This window comes from Marmota flaviventris, chromosome 3, assembly GCF_047511675.1.
Source record: "Marmota flaviventris isolate mMarFla1 chromosome 3, mMarFla1.hap1, whole genome shotgun sequence".
NCBI lineage: Eukaryota > Metazoa > Chordata > Mammalia > Rodentia > Sciuridae > Marmota > Marmota flaviventris.
This window is the reverse complement of record NC_092500.1, coordinates 75,932,210-75,939,142: the sequence shown is the minus strand read 5'-3', so window position 1 is coordinate 75,939,142 and position 6,933 is coordinate 75,932,210.

Here is a 6,933-nt window from a genome sequence, read left to right as displayed (position 1 = left end):
ACTTTTTTTTAAGATTTTATTTATTTTTTAAAATATTTTTTAGTTTTGATAGATCTTTATTATTTATTTATTTATACATGGTGCTGAGAATTGAACTCAGGGCCTCGCATGTGCTAGGCAAGCACTCTACCACTGAGCCACCCCAGCCCCAAAAGGCTTTTTGATTAAGATCAAATCCTGGTCACTATCAGGAAAATAGGGAGTGAAGATCATGTCAAGGTGTTATTGTATAACTCTTTGCAAGAAGGTGGAATGGTACCTTAAATATCCCTAAGAATTTTAAATGGCATGCATTGCAGATTATCTCTCCTAATTAGTGTGTTTTTAAGAATATAAGTGGTGCTTTCCTTTGGCAATATTACAGGAAACCAAAGATAGAGGAAAGGTTTATCTTGATGAATTTTGTAGGTGTAGCTTTTGTATAATTATGTCAACTTCAGTATAATTTGTAGAAGACCCACAAAATTTTAAGAGAAGTATATTCACAAACACTTCCACTTTGAATTACAGGATAGACAATATCAAATGAGAGGAGCCCTTTGTACTTAAGAAGTATCACTCTCAGGAAGCTGAGAAAACTATACCAGTGTTTTTGTTTGTTTGTTTGTTTGTTTTAATGGAAAAAGCTGACTTGGGGTAGCACCATGAGCTTAGAGGATATAGCTAAGACCTTTGGGGATGTAGTGCTACACTCCTACACAGCAGATCTGAGAGTCAAGGAACCAACAGGATGTAAGTGGCTAGATTTCAGAATTGTAGTGAACTAGTGACTCTATTTACCCCTCTTATCCCCATTCTATTTTCCATGGTAAAATATATAGCAATTATCTTATGCCTCTACCCCATTGTATGTTGATACCCGAAAGCCACATAACTTGTCTCTTTGTTCACTATGTTTTTAGATTGAAAATATACTTCATGAGTTGTACTTTGCTGTAGTTGATAATTGGCATCTGAGGAGTCTCAGCCATACTTCTATGAAATCCTGGATTTTTCAGCCTATCCTTGATGCCATCATAGGTAAGATTTTTGCAAGGGTGTGGTTACCTAGGGAATTGAAGAGTGTATTTTGCATGTGGAAGGAATGAATGCAAATACTTTGTGGTGAAAGGGTATGTTTATAATTTCTTTGACACTTTTTTTTTTTTACAAAAGGTAAAGTCTAATTGCCATTCCTTTGTTATGAGTGAGTTTTAGTGGCTTATTCCTATAAATAGTATGAGAAAGAAGTGATATAGTAGGACTTCCAAGGCTATGTCATAAAAGATGATTCCGAAAGCTGACATTTTCTCTCTCTTTCAGGATACATGACTTTTTGTGGTCTGAGTTGCCATTTTAGAAGTCTGATTGCCCTAAAATCTCCATGCTGGAGAGACTGATATGTGTACTGCTGCATTCTATCCTGTGGTTCATGTTTGGGGGTCGGTCCATGGAGAGATCTACCATTAAAAATATGATTAACATGCACATAAAATTTGAAACTAATAACTATCTCAGTAACACAGAATAACATATCTTGTTGGAAAATTTGTGAAATCTATTGTGTCCTGGTGTCAGGGAACAGAAAGATGAGAACAGTGGGAACATGAGGTTAAGAGAATAATTCTATAAAATGGGCCCACTGTGCTGACCTTGCACATACTTTCTTCGCCAAAAAGCAATCTGCCTGAATCCTTGCCTGGCCCATGTTGTTAACCTCTGCAATTCTGCTTCTGGGTACTTTGGGTTGATAACATTCAACCTCATGTCCCTGCCCTTAAACGCATACATGGAGAAGAAAGAGAAAGCAATAATTAAAAGAGGGGATGCTGAGGTCTGTAAAAGAGCAAGACACACCCCCTCCTGTGGACACTTAACTCTGGAGCCCCTTCTCTTCAGAGAAGTCTGTATCATCACTTTCTTAAATTACATTTGCTTTCTACATTTGCCTTGGCATTTTTTGGGGAACAAGGACCTCATTCCTGATCTCCAAGACTGGTATCACTGGAGTCACTGAACTGTTTCCTTGCTTGAAAAAAATTGAGATCTGTAAGAAAAAAAATGGAAAAGTTCTGTGACAAAGCTTTTGTGATGTAAGGTTTTCTAGTCTTAGAATAGACATTTTAAGCTTTTACTGATAGACCAAGAAATGTTTTTGTTCTCTTAAGGGGAGATCTCTTGCTCATATTGAAAGTCTTGTAGTTACATGTTGGCATGAGAGTTAACTTTGTTGGCTGCTATTGACTGTTTAATTCTTTGCTTTTTGTAGTCACTGAACATGTATATGAACTGAATTTGCCACCGATGTTTTAATAATTTTGATTGATACTTATGAATTAAAGAGTAAATGCATAAAACTGATAGAAAACAAGATAGCCTAAAAGCACAGATAGAAACAGTTGGAAAATCAAAGCATAATGAGTGCAAACATTTCTTTTCCTATCATAACTGACAATTTGTTATGTTTAATATTGGTCAGTTCTAATTTGTCTTTCATTGCTAATAAGGAGCTACCTCGCTTTAGATAAGATCAGATGGAAGGGTTATTGTTTCCCTGAGCTACTTTTACTTGGGAAATCAATTCATCTTACTTTTTAGAAAGTTAGCCCCCCCAAATTAAGTGGCATGTTTCTTAAATTATTCTATAATGTCTTTGAATCATGATTTATTTGTTCAGTACCTATGAAAGTAAAATATTTCAGTATATGTCTTAATATGGGAGTCTTTGAATTTTAAAACCACATTTACAAATGTCATTGACACAGATTTGGAAAATGTGGATATGAAAAAGTCATCAAGAGTATGTGTTTCTCTGTAAGCCCCCCATAAAGTTAATAACATCTAATTACTGTCTTCACAGCAACATCTGACTGGTGTTTGACCAAATATCCGGACACTATGGTCTACCACATAGACACATAAGATTAATAATCACAAATAACATATTTTGAATTAAAGAATTGTTGGCTAAAAATAATATCTGAAATCCCATCCAGTATTCCAAAACTCACTGCAAGTCAATATTTCAAGATTGCAGTAGTAACATGTATATTAAATTCAGTTTTGCTAGACTCTTCAAATGTGGAATTTTTGTCCTCATTTAGTCTTCTCTATAGTCTTCATTAAATAAGAGAACATGTCTTTGACAGATGATAAATTTCCTTTCAATATTTACTAAATAATTGTATACCAATGAAATCTTTCAAAAGTAAAGTATTCCAATATGTTTTTTTAAAAAAAGAGTATGTGTTTCTGGTTCATATTTAAATGAAAATATGATTTCAATATTATAAGTTGTTTTTCCCATGGTACAATAGCTGAATAAATCATGGTACTGAATTTAGACTTAGAGTTGCAGTGCTGTTTATAACTAACTGTGGTTTAAAGGTAGAAGTGCTATTGTAAAATTCCTAATCTATCTCTAATTTATAGCTACAAATTCTATTTATGGAAAAATAATATGTATAATCTAATGACTAAAAATAGAATTTATAGAAAAAATTATAAATACAATCTTTCAAGTATAATACAGCTGTATTTTATCATTTTTTCTGTTATATATCGTTCTGAGTTCAGTGCTTATAGCCAGTTCTATACACTATTTCCAGATGGCTAGTTATTTGAAAATTCAGTAATTGCTGAATAATGACAGATAAATTTCAGTGTCAATACAATGGGCTACTTGTATTCTTGAATACAAAGTATGAACATATTACAAATTTTTTTCAGGATAAAGAAAGTGATAAGAATTCTTTTACTCTTTTATAAAAATGTATTTATTTATTTATAGAAGACCTACTGTGTGCAAATACCTAGAGACTATGGGAGATACCAGATGGTTGGGACAACTCATTTTTTAGTGAATTTTTAATTTAATAGAGGATTCAGTCATTTATTTGGTCAGTTTATCAATAAGTAATACTGACTAAATATGTACTGAGTGCAGACACTGTGGAAAGCAATGATCACACATTAAAAGAAAGTAAGAAATACTGATCCCTAGTCTTCTGAAACTCATTATCTAATAAGAGCTATCAAATAAATAAAATACAGCAGAATATCATTATTGAATTTATAGAAATTGAGTTAAAACATATCACTGTTGGCTAGGATACTTAGGTAAAGCTTTCTTGAAGTTATACTTCCAAATGTTATATCATTATATGAAGTAAATGCTTAGGTACTTAATTTTTGTACAAATTATTAATGAGGAGCAGAAACCAAATATAGCACTATAGATTGCAAAAATGGTAATGATTCTGTATGATCCTATGTATCTACACACCCAGTATAATATGATATTGCATTTCCTTCCATGGACAGGTAGAAGATTTCACCTCTGGAATTTAGATGAACAATGTAACTTGATTTTGCCCCTAAAATCTTGCAGATAGGAGTGCCAATTCTGAGACCTGGCCTTAAGAGGGCTTAATGCTTCTGTTCTCAGAATCCTGCCTAGCCTCCTTAAATTAGCTTGGGTAAACCATCTGAAAGATAAGAGACCATGTAGAAGAAGATGAGCCATCCCAGCTAAGGCCATCTTAGCCAACAGCATTAGCAAGATCAGTATTAGTAAGATCAGCAATGGCTGCAAGAACCAAACATATGAGTCCAGGTGAAATTGTTAACTGGCCAAATAAACATTTATTGATTTAAGCTCCTGCATTTTAGGTGGTTTGTTACATAACAATACCAGCTAGTTATTCTTTAGATTGTGGGTGGTGTTAGCAATGTTAATAAATGGAAGTAAATGTAGGAAAGAATATTTTAATTACCAAACTCTTAATATTGTTTGTATGGTGTGTGGGTGTATATATATATTTACATTTATTTATATGTAATATATATTTATATGTTATATATTTTGTATATGTTTTATTGCCTTTTTTGTTTGTTTGATTTTGGGGGGCCACTTTATAAATGACAAGATTTTATTTATTGCAATTGGGACACTTTCAAGAATAATTTGTGGCCATATATATGGATGGGACAGTTCATCAGTGAGACGATGTGCTTTGCCATAAAGAAGTAAAATTGGTAGGAAGAACTGAGAGATTTGAAGTCCAAACAACTATATCTATTCAGAAACTATTTTTCTTTGAATTTTTAGGTTATTTTTTCTCTTCAACATTTTTCTTGCTTTCCAAAATTAAGAGATAATTTTAAAATTCAGTTAATGATTTTTTTCTAACAAAACCAATTTTGATTTCCTTCTGAAAGGAAATATGTGTTATATGCAAAAATGATATTTTAAAATTCAATATAATATACATAATCATTTCATGAACAGAAGTGCCCCTTTATGGTTCTTAAATACATTTCTATAGAAAGCACTTAGAAAAGAGATCTTTTCAGGTTTTCTTTAAATTTCTATATTTATCCCTGAAGTGATTATATTTCTTATGCCTTTAAATTTTTCATAAAGTTTATATCTTTATTCTTCTGTCTTCTAATGGAACATGAGTCATCTCCTTTAAAAAAAATAGTTTGTGTAGGACCTACCATAGTTCTAGGAACCTATAAGCATATCATTAGATTTCAGTCAGCCTGATCATCATTTGAGAATATTAGAATTATCTAATAATAATATTATTATCTAATAATAATATCTAAAATATTAGAATTATCTCCATTTTCCTGAAGATGATCAATATTATTGCTCAAAGAGAATTTTATCATATGATTTGTTTCACAGGACTTGGGATATAGAGGGGTGTAGAGGTGACAGTCAGTACAGTGACTATTAATATTTCCTGATTTATGCTAAACTGGATAGCTTTTGTAAAGAGGACACTCTCTTAGGTTCCTTTGTATAGTTAAAACATCATTTTCTTTGAGGGAAGGAAATGTCATGCAATTGCCAGATACACCTATGTTAGGCTTATTAAGTGTGCTGATAAATGAACTACAAAATCTTCAACTTGAAGATCGCCCTGCTGATACCTTTATGATTAGAAACTGAGAGTATAGCTCAGTGGTAGAACATGTGTTTAGCATACATGAGGCCCTGGGTTCAATCTCTAGCACCAAAAGAAAAACAATAACAATGAAAGGTTTATGATTATTGAACTTCAGCAATAAAGGTAATATTTTAGTTTTGGTTTCTATTTTATTTTCTAGCTGTTTTTCCATTTTATTATTTTTATTTTTTCTAATTAGTTCTACATGACAGCAAAATGCATTTTATTCCATTGTACATAAATGGAGCACAGCTTTTCATTTCCCTGGTTGTATATGATGCAGAGTTGTACCAATTGTGCAATATACGTGTACTAGGGTAATGACATCTGTCTCATTCCACCATCTTACCTATCCCTGTGCCCCCACCCCAACCCTTTGCCCAATTCAAAGTTCCTCCATTCTTTCCATGCCCCCTCCTCCCATTATAGATTAGCACCCACTTATCTGAGAGAACATTTGGCCTTTGGTTTATTGGGATTGGCTTACCTCACTTAGCATGATATTCTTCAACTCCATCTATTTACCTGCAAATGCCATAATTTTATACTCTTTCAATGCTGAGTAATATTCCATAGTGTATATACCATAGTTTCTTTATCCATTCTTCTACTGAAGGGCATCTAGATTGATTCCACAATTTGCCTATTGTGAATTGAGCTGCTATATACATTGATGTGGCTCCAACACTGTAGGATGCGAATTTTAAGTTCTTTGGGTATAGACCAAGGAGTGGGATACCTGGGTCAAATGGTGGTTCCATTCCAGATTTTTTAAGGAATCTCCATATTGCTTTCCAGAGTGGTTTCACCAATTTGCCGTGCCACCAGCAATGTGTGAATGTGCCTTTTCCCCCTCATCCTCACCAATACTTATTGTTGTTTGTTCTTAATAATTGCCATTCTGACTGGAGGGAGATGAAATCTTAGATTTGCATTTCTCTAATTGCTAGAGATGTTGAACATTTTTAAATATATTTGTTGATTGATTGTATAT